At 35.8% G+C, this 17,251-nt stretch overlaps 1 protein-coding gene across 5 annotated transcripts in view; it reads left to right on the forward strand.

Moving 5' to 3' along the window:
• Positions 1–17,251, forward strand: part of LOC136033795 (glycogen-binding subunit 76A-like) — a 52,337-nt gene that overhangs the window by 14,042 nt on the left and 21,044 nt on the right. Inside the window, exon 2 of one of the 5 annotated variants that reach the window (XM_065714707.1) lies at positions 15,007–15,184. The exons of 2 other annotated variants lie outside the window; for them this stretch is intronic. The gene's annotated coding sequence lies outside the window, so the exon portion shown is untranslated. Of the gene's footprint in view, positions 1–192; positions 318–15,006; positions 15,185–16,068; positions 16,173–17,251 lie in introns of those variants that run through there. 2 more of the 5 variants (XM_065714708.1, XM_065714706.1) reach the window with 2 other exon arrangements.

Consider the following 17,251-nt stretch of genomic DNA (forward strand, 5'->3'; position numbering starts at 1 on the left):
TTTAATGATATTTTGGCTTATGCAATATAAAAAATCACTAGAAATAGTGATAAATTACTAAGGGCAGTAATCCTGGCCAGAGCAACACTTCCTTGTCGGATTCCTGAGATAAATTTGACCGGTGTATTTTCCTTCTTTTTTAAATAATTGGATTCAATTACAAGAATACCGGGCAACGGGTTACTGCAAATTCAACAACCTTGGTTCTGGATTGTGGAAGTGAACGCACTAGATGTTTTTTTAAAATTACTAGTACATATTTATGACCATTCTGGTGCATAGTTTCTTATATGTTATGACGTATTCTCAGTGCAGAGGTAAACCTTTCTCAGCCCAATCATTAAAATCGTAGCGCAGTGTACTTATTTATTGGAAGAATTAAATAAAAAACTAGTTTTTTTAACTGAAAGTAAGGAGTGACATTAAAACTTAAAACGAACAGAAATTACTTCGTATATGAAATGGGTTGTCCCCTCCGCAATCCCTCGCTCTTTACGCTAAAGCTTCTAATTGTTTTAAAATGTAGAATTGTGGCAAAGAGTCAAACTTTAGCGTAAAGAGCGAGGGATTGCGGAAGGGACAACCCATTTCATATACGGAATAATTTCTGTTCGTTTTAAGTTTTAATGTCGCTCCTTACTTTCAGTTAAAAAAACTAGTTTTTTTTTATTTAATTTCTGAACGTTTTTGAATTAATGCATGTTTGATTTTGGCTCTCCGCACATAAATTATTAAAATGAAACTTGCATATTAATTCTTTTTTTTTTAGCTAAATGGCTTTCTCTTAGTTTTGATCAGACGATTTTGAGAAATAGGGGTGGGGAAGGAGCCCTGTTGCCCTCCAATTTTTAGTTACTTAAAAAGGCAACTAAAACTTTAATTTTTAACGAACGTTTTTATTAGCAAAAAATATACGTAACTTAAGAATTAACTTACGTAACAAACGTTTTTATTCTCACATTTTTATTATGTATATGAGGGGGTTTTTCCCCTCGTTAATACCTCGCTCTTTACACTAAATCTTAAGTTTTGTCCCAATTCTTTAAGAATAACCCCTGAATCAGAAAGGCCGTAGAATAAATAGTTTAAATTACTAAAAATACTTTAGCATAAAGAGCGAGGTATTTATCTTCTCCTAAATACATCGCTCTTTATGCTAAAGTATTTTTAGAACCCCTCATATGCGTAATAATCTCTGTTAGTTTTAAGTTTTAATACTACTCCTTACTTTCAATTGAAAAAACTTTTTTATGTTTATTTTTTCATTGTTTTTTTTTATAGTAATACTAGAAAATCCCGCACCCTTTTCATTGAGTTTCTCTTCCCCCATGACTTTTCCTCCAAGGAAAGATCCTCCCACATAGCCCCCTCCCCTCAACCCCACCCCCAAACCAAAAAAATCCCACTGATAACGTCTGTACGCTTCCCAATAACCATTACTGTATGTAAACACTGGTCAAAGTTTGTAACTTGCAGCCCCTCCCCCAGGGACTGTGGGGGAGTAAGTCATCCCCAAAGACATAGTTATTACGGTTTTCCACTATGCGGAACAAAATGGCTATCTCAAAATTTTGATCCGTTGACTTTGGGAAAGAATGAGCGTGGGAGGGGGCCTAGGCGCCCTCCAATTGTTTTGGTCACTTAAAAAGTGCACTAGAACTTTTCATTCCGTTAGAATGAGCCCTCTTGTGACATTCTAGGACCACTTGGTCGATACGATGACCTCTGGGAAAAAAAAAGAAAAAAAACAAATTCTCTGATACGCTGAATGCGATGGTGTGATTTTTGTTAAGATTCTATAACTTTTATGGGGTGTTTCCCCCTATTTTCCAAAATGAGGCAAATTTTCTCAGGCTCTTAACTTTTGATGATAAAGAATAAAATTTGATGAAACTTATATATTTAAAATCAGCATGAAAATCCGATTCTTTTGATGTATATTTTTTAGAGTTTCGTTTACTATTGAGCCGAGTCGCTCCTTACTACAGTTCGTTACCACGAACTGTTTGACTGATGTAGATTTTCTTTCTTTTTTCTATTCCTTTTTTCTTAGCGTAAAGAGCGGGGCGTTGCGGAGGGGAGAAACCCTTTTCGTATACGGAATAATTTCTGTTCATTTTAAGTTTTAATGTCGCTCCTTACTTGCAAGTAAAAAAAAATTGTTTTTTTATTATTTAATTTCTGAACGTTTTTAAATTAATGCATGGTTTGATTTTGTCTCACCGTACATGAATAATTAAAACGAAATTTGCATATTAATTTTTTTTTTGGCTAAATGGCTTTCTCATAGTTTTGATAGGACGGTTATGATAAGAAAAAAGGGTGGGAGAGGAGGCCTAGTTGCCCTTCAATTTTTGGTTACTGAAAAAGGCAACTCAAACATTTTATTTTATTACGAACGTTTTTTATTACTAATAAATATACGTAACTTACGAATTAATTTACGTAGCGAACTTCTATATTTGTGTATTTTTATTACGTATATGAGGGGGTTCGTCCCCTTGTTAATAGCTTGCTCTTCAGAGTAAAGCTTGAATTTTGTCCCAATTCTTAAGAATGACCCCTGAATCACAAAGGTCGTAGAATAAATTGGTGAAATTACTAAAAATACTTTAGCGTAAAGAGCGAGGTATTGAGGAGGAGACGAACCCCATTATATATGTAATAATTTCTGTTCGTTTTAAGTTTTAATGCTGCTCCATGCTTCTAGTTGAAAAAACTTTTTTTATTTATTTTCTCATTTTTGTTTTGTTTAAAATAATGCTACAAAATCCTGCGTCCCTTCTTGGAAATTCTCTTCCCTCATGACAAATTCCTCCATGGAAAGATCTTCCCGTGTGACCCCCTCCCTCCTACCCCCCCCCCCCACAGCGAAAAAGTCCCAATGAAGACGTTTTCACACTTCCCAATAACCATTACTATATGTAAACAATGGCCAGAGTTTGTAACTTGCAGCCCCTCTCCTGGGGACTGTGGGGGGTTAAGTCGTCCCTAAAGATATTTATTAGGTTTTTCGACTATGCTGAACAAAATGGCTTTCTCAAAATTTTTATCTGGTGAATTTGGGAAAAAATGAGCGTGGGAGGGGGCCTAGGTGCCGTCCAATTTTTTGGTAACTTAGAAAGAGCACTAGAACTTTGAATTTTTGTTAGAATGAGCCCTCTTGCGACATTCTAGGACCACTAGGTCAATACGATCACCCCTGGGAAAAAAAAACAACAAAAAAAACAAATAAACACGCATCCGTGATCTGGCTTCTGGCAAAAAATACAAAATTCCACATTTTTGTTGATAGGAGCTTGAAACTTTTACAGTAGGGTTTTCTGATACGCTGAATCTGATGGTGTGATTTACGTTAAGATTTTGTGACTTTCAGGGGGTGTTTTCCCCTATTTTCTAAAACAAGGCAAATTTTCTCAGGCTTGTAACTTTTGATGGGTACGACCAAACTTGATGAAACTTATATATTTAAAATCAGCTGTTCGTTACCACGAACTGTTTGAATAGCAAGGGTTGAAATATTTAATCGGATTTTTTTTTAAATTATGGTTTAGTTCCTTACATATGATTATTCTTCTGCTAATTCACTATTTTTGTGAATTTTTTTGTGAATTGTGAGATTTCCATACACTCATTTTGGAACAAAATCGCTCTAGGCTCCAACCCCTTGCCACTTAGGGGTTGGAGAAGTGAAGGCACATGGTTCTAGAACCACTTAAGGTTGTATTTTCAAAGAAGGACTACTTATTATTATATTTATTTATTCATATTATTTACTTTTTATGCTATTTGATTGAGACAATAAAACTATTTATAACGTATTTGGAGAAATCATAGCACTCAAAACCTATTTGCGTTTTTTTTTCTGTGATATCTTCTAGTTGGCAGGTTACTTTCCGACTTTTTTTTTCTTTGTTGCTATTCCACACCTGTATGTTTACAGTATTTTGATTTCTATCAGGGAGGAGGAGATGTTTAGTAAAATAAGATAAACATACCAACTATTTCTTTAAATTTTGAAAACCTTAAAAATCTCTTTAGAAAAATAGTTACTCTTTCTAACTAACGAGGTTGACCACCTTCAAAAATCGTGTTCAACATTGTAGCATGGATTTCTCGGCATTATTTGAAAAACGGTCAAAAATTATGCAAAAAAAATTTTCAACTGAAAATAAGGAGCGACATTAAAACTTAAAATGAACAGAAATAATTCCGTATATGAGGGGGCTGCCCCCCTCATATACTAATGTTGCTTCTACATTCTATCTAAATTAAAAGCGGGTAAAGATAAATTTAAAAAATGAAGTATTTCAGGGATATTTAGGGTTGAAACTGAAAAGAACAAAAATTATTGCTTCACAGTCTATCTAACATATATCAACCAACTAAATGTAATTCCCTATGTTTGTAAGATTATAGAAAACTAGCGCTTTACTGAAAACCCAAAACAATATAGGAGTTTTGTAACAGTAAAAGCAAACCGATTAAGGAGACTTTTTATAGTATAAAAATAAAGCATTTTAGAATTGTTGCTTAATTTTTCTATTCGTTTAATTTGGTAACATTTCTGCAGAATGATTCAGTCCAGTGATTGGCTCTCGCTACGGTTTTGAAAAGGACGTGTCATGATTTGTTCGTAGACAAGTTCGATGTGAAATCATCTTGATGGTATTATGACTATAGACTAGCTCTAAATTGTTATCATAACTTGAAATTTTCTGTTGTATAGAGAGAAATTACCGGATTTCCAGAGTTCATATCATGGCTTATTTGATTTTCATTTTGACTAATGCTGAAGCGTAAATCTTACAATTTAAGATTGTTTATAACTCACTTTTCGTATTATAGCTTGTGAGACCAAAATTTTACCAGATAAATCAATCCAATATTTCTGTATGCTGCTCAATGACTTTGCGGCGATTAAATTGGTATTTATTTTTGTGCTAATATTTTTTAAGGTAATTTTAATTGTATACAGAAAGTTACTGATATCACAGCTGGTGTAACACTATGAAAAGCTTTATAGATTAGTTTGTTGTTGTCAGGCTACGTACTCACTTTTAACTAATAAATCCACATTCTTGTTTTTATACTTGGTTTTTGTGTTTTCAGTAAAGTGCTAGTTTTCTATAATCCTACAAACATAGAGAAATATAATTAGTTCGTTTATTTGTACTAGTTTTACTGATATATGTTATATAGACTGTGAAGCAATAATTTTTGTTCGTTTTAAGTTTCAACTTTGCTCTTTAGTTACCTGAAAAACTTTTTTTTTTATTTATGTGCGTAAAACAGCGGCTTAATGGCTAAAATGGTTCGTATGTTCTTATACGTACATACGGGGACGTATGTTCATCATCTATGTGGTGTTTTTATCGCCTTTGTGACGGCACCGGGTGATTTTTGGCGAATATAGGCCGAAAGAATATCTAAAAACTCGTAAGGCGTGTACTTCTAGAAAAAAAAAATCATCTATAAGCTATTTAATGGTGCTCGGAAGCCCTAAAGGTGCAATTAAAACCCCAGCTACTTATCCATACCAACCGTCATTGAAATTCAATTGCAAGTTATTCTGATGGATTAAATTAAAAACGATTTTTTTTTTCAAATGGTATTTAAGAGAAACTTTAAATTGAAAATGCTCCCTAAGCCTTCTAAAGACCAGAATGTCATTTGCGCTTTACTGAAAATATCCTTTTTCGAGCTATATATTTTTATTTGTCATGACATCAACAAAAAAAAAAGAAAATCACCATTATTTACAACCATGATTACCGAAACGAAATAATGACTGTAGACTGACAGTTTAATATTTATTGATATTCATCCTGAAAGTCTCAGCTATTTTGGATTTATTAACGTTATAAGGAAAAACTGTTTAAAATGTCTTCTGTTTCACTAAAGCATAAATAAGGTTCTGGTCCTTAGAAGGCCAGGCTTACTTCTGTCTCTGGTAACGTCTGTTCCTATTATAGCTTGATAATTTATTGTAATTTTTATTCGTTTGAATTTCATCTATTGGTTTCAGAGACAATGCCTATAGTAAAGGCCATAAGCCTCCAATGTTTTATTATTATTAATTTAAAAAAGTTTTCCACGAAACATGTTTCTCAAAGAGAAGTAAAGAGCTCTGTTAAGGACACTATAATTTCCAATTTCATATCAAATGAGCCGTATCTGAAGTTTATACGACCACCCATTCCATAAAAACCTTATTTGCTCCCAAGGCATGACTAACAACCCTATCCCCAAGGCACTGTGGGATGTGGCAACCCTAGAGGCATTGTTATATGCTCTTTGGACTATTTTGAGTAAAATCACTATCTCACAATTTCAATCAGATTCGTTTGGTGAAAATAGGAGTAGTTGGGGGGATAGCTGCCCTCCATTCCTTTTGACTCTTAAAAGGGAACTAGAACTTCCAGTTTTTAACCAAGTAAGCCTCCTCTAAAGTTTATAAAACCATTCCTTCCATAAAAACCTTAGATGCCCCCGGGGCATAACTTGCAACCCTTGCCCCCAGGATCTTGGCGTTTGTTTTCACCCAAAAGCATTGTTATATGACGTTTGGACTATTTTAAATAGAATGACTATCTCAAAATTTCTATTAGATGCCTTTCGGGACAATAGGACGTTTATGTGTGGGGGAGAGGGTAGCTGCCCTTCAGAGCCAGGATCAAACATACCCCCTTTTCCAGTAGCAAAACCTATTTTTAGGTGACGAGAACTTGAACAACAGCAGCTGTTGCCTTAGGAGCTGTTAGGGCCGTGTCATTCCTGGAGGCATATTTAATAGACCTTTCGACTGAGTTAAAGAAAATGGCTATCTCAACGTGTTAATCAAAGTCTTTGTGGGTTGAGGAGGTAGGTAGTCAGAAAAAGCGCATGAGAAGGGGGCTGGCTGCCCTCCAGTCTGTTTTGACTCTTAAAAGGGGCACTAGAACTTTCAATTTTAAATTAAATGAGACAGCTCTGAAGGTTCTGAGACAATTGTATTCATTTAAAAGCTCGTTAAATTTAGAAGATGTGGGCCTAAAATTGCCCGTCTGAGGTTTCAGGTACCCCCCTCCCTACTATTACTAAATTCTATGAAACTGCGAATGAATAAATTCATTTAAATGAAGCTTAAAATTGAAGGTCTTCATCAACCGTTTATTTTGCATTGACTAAATGATGCTATAGGAACAAATGTGCCACGCTCCGGCATTATAGTCTCTGCACCTTAGAAGTTGTATACGCTGTTTTTAAATAATTAAATAAAAAAAATAGTTTTTCTAACTGAAAGTAAGGAGCGACATTAAAACTTAAAACTAACAGAAATTACTTCGTATATGAAATGGGTTGTCCCCTCGGCAATCCCTCGCTCTTTACGCTAAAGCTTTTAATTGTTTTATAATGTAGAATTGTGGCAAAGAGTCAAACTTTAGCGTAAAGAGCGAGGTATTTCGGAGGGGACAACCCATTTCATATACGGGGTAATTTCTATTCGTTTTAAGTTTTAATGTCGCTCCTTACTTTCAGTTAAAAAAACTAGTTTTTTTTATTTAATTTCTGAACGTTTTTGAATTGATGCATGTTTGATTTTGGCTCTCCGCACATAAATTACTAAAATGAAATTTGCATATTAATTCTTTTTTTGGCTAAATGGCTTTCTCTTAGCCAAATTGGCTTTCAGACGATTTTGAGAAATAAGGGGTGGGGAAAGAGGCTTAGTTGCCCTCCAGTTTTTCCGTTACTTAAAAAGGTAACTAGAACTTTTAATTTTTAACGAACGTTTTTATTAGTAAAAAATATGCGTAACTTAAGAATTAACTTACGTAACAAACTTTTATATTCTCATATTTTTATTTTGTATATGCGGGGGTTTGTACCCTCGTTAATACCTCGCTCTTTACACTAAATCGTAAATTTCGTAAATCGTAAGGAAAGATCCTCCCAAATAGCCCTCTCCCCTCAACCCCACCCCTTATACCAAAAAATCCCCCTGAAAACATCTGTACACTTCCCAATGACCATTACTATATGTAAAAAGTGGTCAAATCTGTAACTTGCAGTCCCTCCCTCAGGGATTGTGGGGGAGTAAGTAATTCCTAAAGACATACTTATTATAGTTTTCGACTATGCGGAACAAAATGACTATCTCAAAATTTGGTCCGTTGACTTCGGGAAAAAATGAGCGTGGGAGGGGGCCTAAGTGCCCTCCAATTTTTTGGTCACTTAAAAAGGGCACTAGAACTTTTCATTTCCGTTAGAATGAGCCCTCTTGCGAAATTCTAGGACCACTTTGTCCATACGATGACCCCTGGAGAAAAGAAAAAACAAACAAAAAACAAATAAACGCGTACCCGTGATTTGTCTTCTGGCAAAAAATACGAAATTCCACATTTGTGTAGATAGGAGCATGAAATTTTTGCTATAGGGTTCTCTAATACGCCAGTCGCGATGATGTGATTTTTGTTAAGATTCTATGACTTTTAGGGGGTGTTTCCCCCTATTTTCCAAAATAAGGCAAATTTTCCCAGGCTCGTAACTTTTGATAAAAAGAGACAAATTTTGATGAAACTTATATATTTAAAATCAGTATGAAAATCTGATTCTTTTGATGTATTCGTTTTTTAGAGTTTCGTTCACTATTGAGCCGGGTCGCTCCTTACTACAGTTCGTTACCTTGATTCCGAATCGATTAGCTACCACAAAATTGTTGTTTTGTGCCAAAAAATAGCATGAAAGACAAGCTTGCAGAGAAGCAATTTCTTTTGCTTCTCAAAAAGAGCATTAGGACTTTCAGTGTACTTTTAAATACCCTTCTCCCCGTATAATAGGACCACAGGATCGATACGACCACCCCTTGAGAAAAAACTAACAAACAAACAGCCTTGACCTACCTTTTCGAAAAAAATTCGTATTTTTGTAGATAGGGGCTTCACACCTCTGTAATGAGGCTTTCTGATATATCGAAGTCGATTGTGTAATTTTTCATCAACATCACACTTCTTTCGGGGGGGGGGAGGCCCTGTCTCATTAAAATTTGGTTTAATTTTGTAAGATGTTTAACGTTAACGGATAATTTTAACTCAATGTATTTTGTATTTAGAATCATCGTTGAAAGCTGATTCTGATTCTTTTTTATGTATATATTGTTGCCGAAAATCCTTTTCTTTTGAGATTTAGTTACTATTAGCAGGAGTTGCTCCTTAATAACAAGTAGCAGTTCGTTATCATGAGCTATTCGATAGGGATGGCAATTTAGCACTTTCCTGACAGTAGTCTGATTGAGCATATTCTTGAGACCATAATTATAGCTTTTGAATAGGTATGATTAAATCCGGAATTCCTATCGTGGGGCATGATAATATTTTAATGGGTCATGGGTCGGACGTGCATACTGTAGAGCCCTGCGTCAATACTCAAGAGCCTTCATTTTGAAAAAAAGACGTTTTTCACGTGAATGACGTCGTATTCAAATGCATTTCAAAAGTAAGAAAAAATATATGATAGTACTGAATTTACGGTATATATACTATGAAAAACGCCTAGAGGACGCCCCCCCCCTAAAAAATAATTTTAATAACCTTTTAGGCTTCCTTCAGGTGAATACACGTAAAATGTAGAATAATAAAATTTAAATATCACGAGGGGGGCGTCAAGATTTTAGAAGTGCCTAAGTGAGTGTGGTCTAAAATCAGTTGGGAACCAAAGGATCAAATGAATTCGGCCAGCATTCCTATTAATTTCGCAGATGATGAATCAAGTTGTCAGATCAGGTTTAGACCAAAAAAAAAAAAAAAAAAAAAAAAAAAAAAAAAAAAAAAAAAAAAAAAAAAAAAAAAAAAAAAACAATTAAGAGACGTGCTCGTGCTTCTCACCAATTTTGGTTAGATTTGACGTGTCCTTCCGTCCATGCTTGATTGTGATCCGGCGAACCCATTTTTTTAGAGGCTTTATCCCTAAAATTTACCTAACCTCACCCTTCATCCCCTCGATAGGATGGATAGCTCTCATACATAACTGGGACAGTGGTTGTTGCCTCGCATCAAATTCGGTTAGGAATGGATATGTACTTTTGGTAAATGTTCTGATAACAAGAATTTAAGAGCCCCCTTCCCTATTTGGAGATCGAATCAGTCACATGATCCCTTCCCCCCAAAAGGCATTACAAGGATGGGAGAGGTGTCCAAGGGGCTTGGTACGACGCCCGGAAACCCCAATTTTTTTCCAAATTTATGGGTGCTCCTTATTAAAATTATCAAAAATTAGTGTTCTTTTATCATTGCCCCTCCCCGAAAAAAAATCCCGCGTACGTGCCTGATATAGATCTTTGTATCACTTCATAACAGCTGTTTCTAAAATCTAGCAGCCGGTTCCAGTTGATGGCCTGTTTACCCGAATTTTGACTCCCTTCCACGTGAATTTTGACCCCCACGAGTGCTACTGACTTCAACGAGGCTACTGCTCTCTCCTTTAACTCCGTTTTTACGCTCAAGTTTAATATTCGCCACAACTCACCCTTTCAAATATTTATTAGAAGGAGGGGAGTCTGAAGTGTCAAAAACTAATTATAGGGTCATCATTTCCATGGTTTTCAAGGCGAATTCTTGTAACATGTTTTTTTTTTTTTTTTTTTTTTTTTTTTTTTTTTTTTTTTTTTTTTTTTTTTTTTAATACTAATTCTTGACAGGAATGTTTCCCTTGGACGTCATCAAGTAGGTAACACTCCCTAGGAAACAAGAGTTCATCAAGCGAAGAATACAAACAGAAAAATTAGAAATACTCCCATTTAAATATCGGTGAAAGTAAAGCTCCTGGTGGTACTTGAACATCCCCCCCAGAAAATTCCCTGGTGGCATTCATGATGTTACATTCTTCACCTTTGTGCAGCTATGCATGCGAATTCAATCTTTTATTTTACATAGGAGAATGTTGTCAGCAAGAACAGGGGTGCCATCACTCCCCAGAAATTATATTACGGGCATAGTTCAAAAATATTCCTGAGAATGCATTGGGATTTTCTTTTCCCAAACCTCCTTCTATATTTATACGAAGGCTGATGGACAGTTAGGAAATTTAGGCATGAAAGCACACTCTTTGAGGGATCAAGCATACTCCTTCCATCCACACTAAGAACAACCAGCCCATATTGACTAATGTATTAATATACATCACTGTAAATAATTCTAACAAGCCTCAAATGAATAAACTTAGTTAAATGAAGTTTAAAATAAACGTTTGTATTATCTACAATACGGCTCTCTGATATGCTGAATTTGATGGTTTAATTTCCATCAAGATCATTTGTCTCCGCTTTATTCGCCAATCAGGAAAAGTTTCTCAGTCTCATAGCTTTTTATGGGCAACTTTAACCTTGATTAATTTTAAACATTTGAAATCACCACTAAAAGGCGGTTCTTTTCATGTATGTATTATTATTATTAATTTTTTTTACTTTTGGTTACTGTTAAGCCGAGTCTCCCCTTACCTAGAGTTCGTTACCATAACACCCCCTAATAGTCATAGAATCTTAACGAAAATCACACCATCAGATTCAGCGTATCAGAGAACCCTACTGTACAAGTTCCAAGCTCCTATCTACAAAAATGTGGAATTTTGTATTTTTTGCCAGAAGACAAATCACGGATGCGTGTTTTTTTGTTTTTTTTTCAGGGGTGATCGTATTGACCCAGTGGTCCTAGAATTGTGCGAGAGGGCTAATTCTAACAAAAATGAAAAGTTCTAGTGCCCTTTTTTAAGTGACCAAAAAAATTGGAGGGCACCTAGGCCCCCTCCCACCCTCATTTTTTTTCCAAAGTCGTCGGACCAAATTCTGAGATAGCCATTTTATTCAGCATAGTCGAAAAACCTTCTAACTAAGTCTTTGGGGACGACTTACTCACCCAGAGTCCCCGTGGGAGAGGCTGCAAGTTACAAATTTTGACCAGTGTTTGCATATAATAATGGTTTTTGGGGAGTGTACGGACTTTTTTTACTAAAGGTTTTTACTGTTTTAAGAGGTAGAGTTAAGAGAAAGAGTCAAACTTTAGCGTAAAGAGTGGGGCGTTGAAGAGGAAAAGCCCCTTTCATATACGGAGTAATTTCATATAAGGAAGTATGCGCATATTGCCCTTTCGTCAGTTGTACATCCCCCTCATCATGCCCTGAAAGTTTCCACTTAATATTCTTAAGCCATTCATAAAATTGAAAATCTTTATTTCGATCTGAATGTTTCTATTTCTCATAATATCAGAAAAAAAACGTTATAACCGGGATTACCGAAAAAAATGAATTTAATTCAAAAAATTTGCCTGCAGTGTACTGATATGCTGCAATATTGAACTGGCTCTCAAAGGGATTACACCTGTTTGAACTTTTGAATTGTTTGAACTTGATTCCTTAGCCATGAATTAATTCAGTGACTACAGAAATTGTGCAATCTGATACTTCAATTTATCACACAATCAAATTTTTGGCGTTTTGAATTGAGAAAATTAGATACGATAGCCAAGTGTGGTGTGTAGAGAAAACTGGATATAATTTGCCTGCGCGTTAATTACGCTGTTTGGTGTAGAGAAGGATTAGCAGTTGGGCCGACCTCGCACAGTTTGGACTGATTGTTCACTTGGATACATTAGTGAGGCTCGGACCTCACGGAAAGATAAGTTTCTTTCACTTTATAATCTTTCATTTATTAGGCATGAATCCTGCGAACATTAAAATCGGTGATTTATTCCTCGCCAAATTTGCGGGCTATCCCCTCTGGCCAATTCGAATCCTAGAGGTAATGACGACGAATACCAGAGACTGCAAATTTGCTGTTTTTTGCTACTGTAAAAAACACGTCTTTGCTACGGCAAAAAAAGGGGCTGTTCCCTCTTCAACGCCCTGCTCTTTGCGTTAAAGCTTGACTCTTTCTCTCAACTCTAATTTTTAAAACAGTGAAAACTTTAGCGTAAAGAGCAGGGCGTTGAGGAGGGAACAGCCCCTTTCATATACGGGGTAATTTCTGTTCGTTTTAAGTTTTAATGTTGCTCCTTACTTTCAGTTAAAAAAAATTGTTTTTTCATTTAATCAAACAGTTCGTGGTAACGAACTGTAGTAAGGAGCGACCCGGCTCAATAGAAACCAAAACTCTAAAAAATGGAATTTTGATACCAATAGCTACATCAAAAGAATCGCATTTTAATGCTGATTTTAAATATATAAGTTTCATCAAGTTTAGTCTTACGCACCAAAAGTTACGAGCCTGAGAAAATTTGTGTTATTTTAGAAAATAGGGGGAAACACCCCCTAAAAGTAATAGAATCTTAACGAAAATTACACCATCAGATTCAGCGTATCAGAGAACCCTACTGTAGAAGTTTCAAGCTCCTATCTACAAAAATGTGGAATTTTGTATTTTTTGCCAGAAGGCAGATCACGGATGCGTGTTTATTTGTTTGTTTTTTTGTTTTTTTTTTTCTTTTTCCCAGGGGTGATCGTATCGACCCAGTTGTCCTAGAACGTTGCGAGAGGGTTCATTCTAACGGAAATGAAAAGTTCTAGTGCCCTTTTTAAGTGACCGAAAAAATTGGAGGACACCTAGGCCCCCTCCCACGCTAATTATTTTCCCAAAGTCAACGGATCAAAATTCTGAGATATCCATTTTATTCAACGTATTTGAAAAACCTTATAACTATGTCTTTGGAAACGACTTACTCCTCCACAGTCCCCGTGGGAGGGGCTACAATTTACAAACTTTGACCAGTGCTTACATATAGTAATGGTTATTGGGAAGTGTACAGGTGTTTTCAGGAGGATTTTTTGGTTGGGGGAGGGGTTGAGAAGAGGGGGATATACTGGGGGAACTTTCCATCGAGGAATTTGTCATGGGGGAAGAAAATTTCCATGAAGGGAGCGCAGGATTTACTAGCATTATTTAAAAAAAAACAATGAAAAAATAAATATGAAAAAGTTTATTTCAGCTGGAAGTAAGGAGCAGCATTAAAACTTAAAACGAACAGAAATTATTACCCATATGAGGGGCTCACCTCCTCCTAATACCTCGTTCTTTACGCTAAAGTGTTTTTAGCAATGTCAACTATTTATTCTACGGCTTTTGTGATTCAGGGGTCATTCTTAATGAATTGGGACAAAATTTAAGATTTAGTGTAAAGAGAGAGGTACTGACGGGGGGGCGAACCCTCTCATATGTGTAATAAAAACATGAGAATAAAACATTCTTTTCGTAAGCTAGTTTATGAGTTACGTATATCTTTTACTAATAAAAAGATTCGTAAAAAATTAAAAGTTCTAGTTGCCTTTTTAATTAACCGAAAATTGGAGGGCAACTAGGCTTCCTCCCTCGCTCTTTTTTTCTCAAAATCATTCGATCAAAATTATGAGAAAGCCATTTAGCCAAAAAAAAAATATGCAAATTTCGTTTTAATTATTTCTCTGCAGAGAGCCAAAATCAAAACATGCATTGATTCAAAAACGTTCAGAAATTAAATAAAAAAAACAAGTTTTTTCAACTGAAAGTAAGGAGCGACATTAAAACTTAAAACGAACAGAAATTACTTCGTATATGAAAGGGGCTGCTTCCTCATCAACGCCCCGCTCTTTACGCTAAAGTTTTTTACTGTTTTAAAAAGAAGAGTTGAGAGAAAGAGTCAAACTTTAGCGTAAAGAGCGGGGCGTTGATGAGGAAGCAGCCCCTTTCATATACGAAGTAATTTCTGTTCGTTTTAAGTTTTAATGTCGCTCCTTACTTTCAGTTGAAAAAACTTGTTTTTTTTATTTAATTTCTCAAAGGTTGAATATGTGAAATGGTTGTGTAGTGGAACACCGAATTAATTCCAAACACAAAGATGTTGTTTTTGAAATTCAGTACTGAAGTCAATTCCTCTAGATTTCTACTATTATTTGAACTTTTCAAGGGGCCGCCTGAATTGCGGGCATGGATTTTGAATTGTTACTTGATACGTTTTTGGTCTCCCTGATCTGTTTTAGTTGTGTGCAATAACTTCTTTTAAGGAGGGCCGAATCCACATTATGCCAAAACCGCGAAATGGCTGCTACGGAAATAAGAAGGCATCTGATAGAAGAATGCCCAGCTAGGACTAGACACCGACTGGAGATATTTCATAATCTTATTGTAAAGCTGGAGGACATAACGAAGGGAAGGGAAATCAGACAATTGACAAGATATACGGTAAGGTTTTAGAGGCCAAATTCATCATCCCCCAGCCACAAATAGAGTATAGTTTTGGGATGTCGAGGGAATGGGCCTTCAAGGCCTGAGCCTCGACCAAGGAATAGTTGGTCCACCCTCCTCTTAATAATAATAATAATAATAAGTTGCTTTAATGAATACTTTGTCATCTTGCAATGCTGGTAGTGGTGCCAAATCATGGGAATTAGGGGAGAGTGCGAAAATATATTTTTCAAAATTTAGTGGGGGCAATTTTGTTATTTTTTCAATGAAAATAGCAAAAAGGAATTTTTCAATGAAAATACCAAAAAGGTATTTTTCGAAATCGGGAGGGGCGAAACTCTTGGGGGCAAATCTCCTTCCCAATTGACGCCATTGGATGCTAGAACTAAATCACAAATAAGTGAATAAACCGACATTGAGTCTTTTAACATAGTGATTCTATAGGGCTTTTAAACTTTAAATTTCATGATACTCCAAATTCAATCACACTTTGTGGTTAAACTCTTTTATATCGTTTTTCTTATCAGAAGAAATTGAGAAACGAGCTCGTTTAACGTGTCACTATTTATAATATTGCAAATTCATAGGAAATGGGTGAGATTCCAAACAAACACAATATGCATAGATCTCACTGGGTCGCATACAAATTTTTCGTAGGTGTAAGCGATTCAGTAACTTAGATCATCCCTTCCGCTATGCTTTTCACTCTGCCTTCTAAGACTTCAGCCTTGCTTTAGACTATTGTTTTAATTTGACAATCCCCCCCTCCTGCTCTTACACTCTAGGTGTACATGAGGGTTGATAGTAAAATACCCCTCAATAAGCCAATAATACTGCACGCTGGATAGGCATGAAGCCAGCAAGAATTGCCAATGACATTTGACAAATGGGGAAAGGGTTGAAAAGACTTTGCATTTTGCACGTAGTGTAGTTCTGAACTGCCTTTGGATAAGAGGTAGGAAAGGTTTGGAGTGAAACTGCTGGGGTAAGAATGTATTCCTAGTTTCTCGGTCTATAATTTACTTTATTTGTAGACTTGACCAGAGACACAATTTTCGGCACTTATCTGTTAGCCAGTACACGTTCAAGAATTTGCATCTGTAAAATCACCCATCAAGCGGTTTATTGCTGTTTGTGTACAGAGACAATTAGCTTCGGCTCAGTGGAAAACTACATTGTAGCTATATTTGGTGAAATTCTAGTTTAGTGACTTTTTGCTATCTCAGAAAGGAGTTAGGTTAGGAAAAGAAACTTGCAGGGATAATTCTAAAGGCCAAAGTATGTCCCAGGAAGGTATTTTGAAGTAACTACCTCCATTCCCTTTTCCTCTATAGGGCCCTGACCTTTGATGACCTTTAAAAATATGGGTAAAATTCTAGTTGATTGACTTTTGGCTATCTCGGAAAGGGGTTAGGTTAGGAAAATTAAACTTTCAGGGATGAGTCTAAAGGCTAAAGCATGTCCCGGGAAGGTATTTTGACAAATTTGCTCAATCCCAATTTATTAGGTTTTAAAGATATGCAAATACATTTCTTAAATTTTGAAAAAGAACATGATATGGCTCAGAATTCTACTCAAATAACGGGAATTGCATTTTCAGAACTAAAGGCAGAGAAAAAGCAACTGGTAACTGAAAATAAAGGTAAAATGTTGTTTAGTCAAAATTTCAATAGGTATAGGACCTGTCATGTAGGCAAATTTCAGGGCCCTCTAGAGGGAGAGGGAGTGGAAGTAGATATTTCAAAATACCTTCCCAGGATATACTTTAACCTGTACACCCATCCCCAAAAGTTTGATTTTCCTAATCTAACCCCTTTCTGAGATAGCAAGAATTCACTAAACTAGAATTTTACCCTATATTTTAATAAATATTTAGTTGGTATTTTAGTTAGGTTACATTTCTAATGCAGCCCCACTATATTTAACCCCAGTCCCCCTAGTGTGCAACTATACAACCCAAATTATATATATCCTATCTATCTCCCAAGCGTCTCAGTTGCTTCAACCCTGTACCTGTAGATACAAATTCTCTTAGTGTGTACTGACTAACAGATAAGTAGGCCT

Source organism: Artemia franciscana, chromosome 12, assembly GCF_032884065.1.
Source record: "Artemia franciscana chromosome 12, ASM3288406v1, whole genome shotgun sequence".
Taxonomy (NCBI): Eukaryota; Metazoa; Arthropoda; class Branchiopoda; order Anostraca; family Artemiidae; genus Artemia; species Artemia franciscana.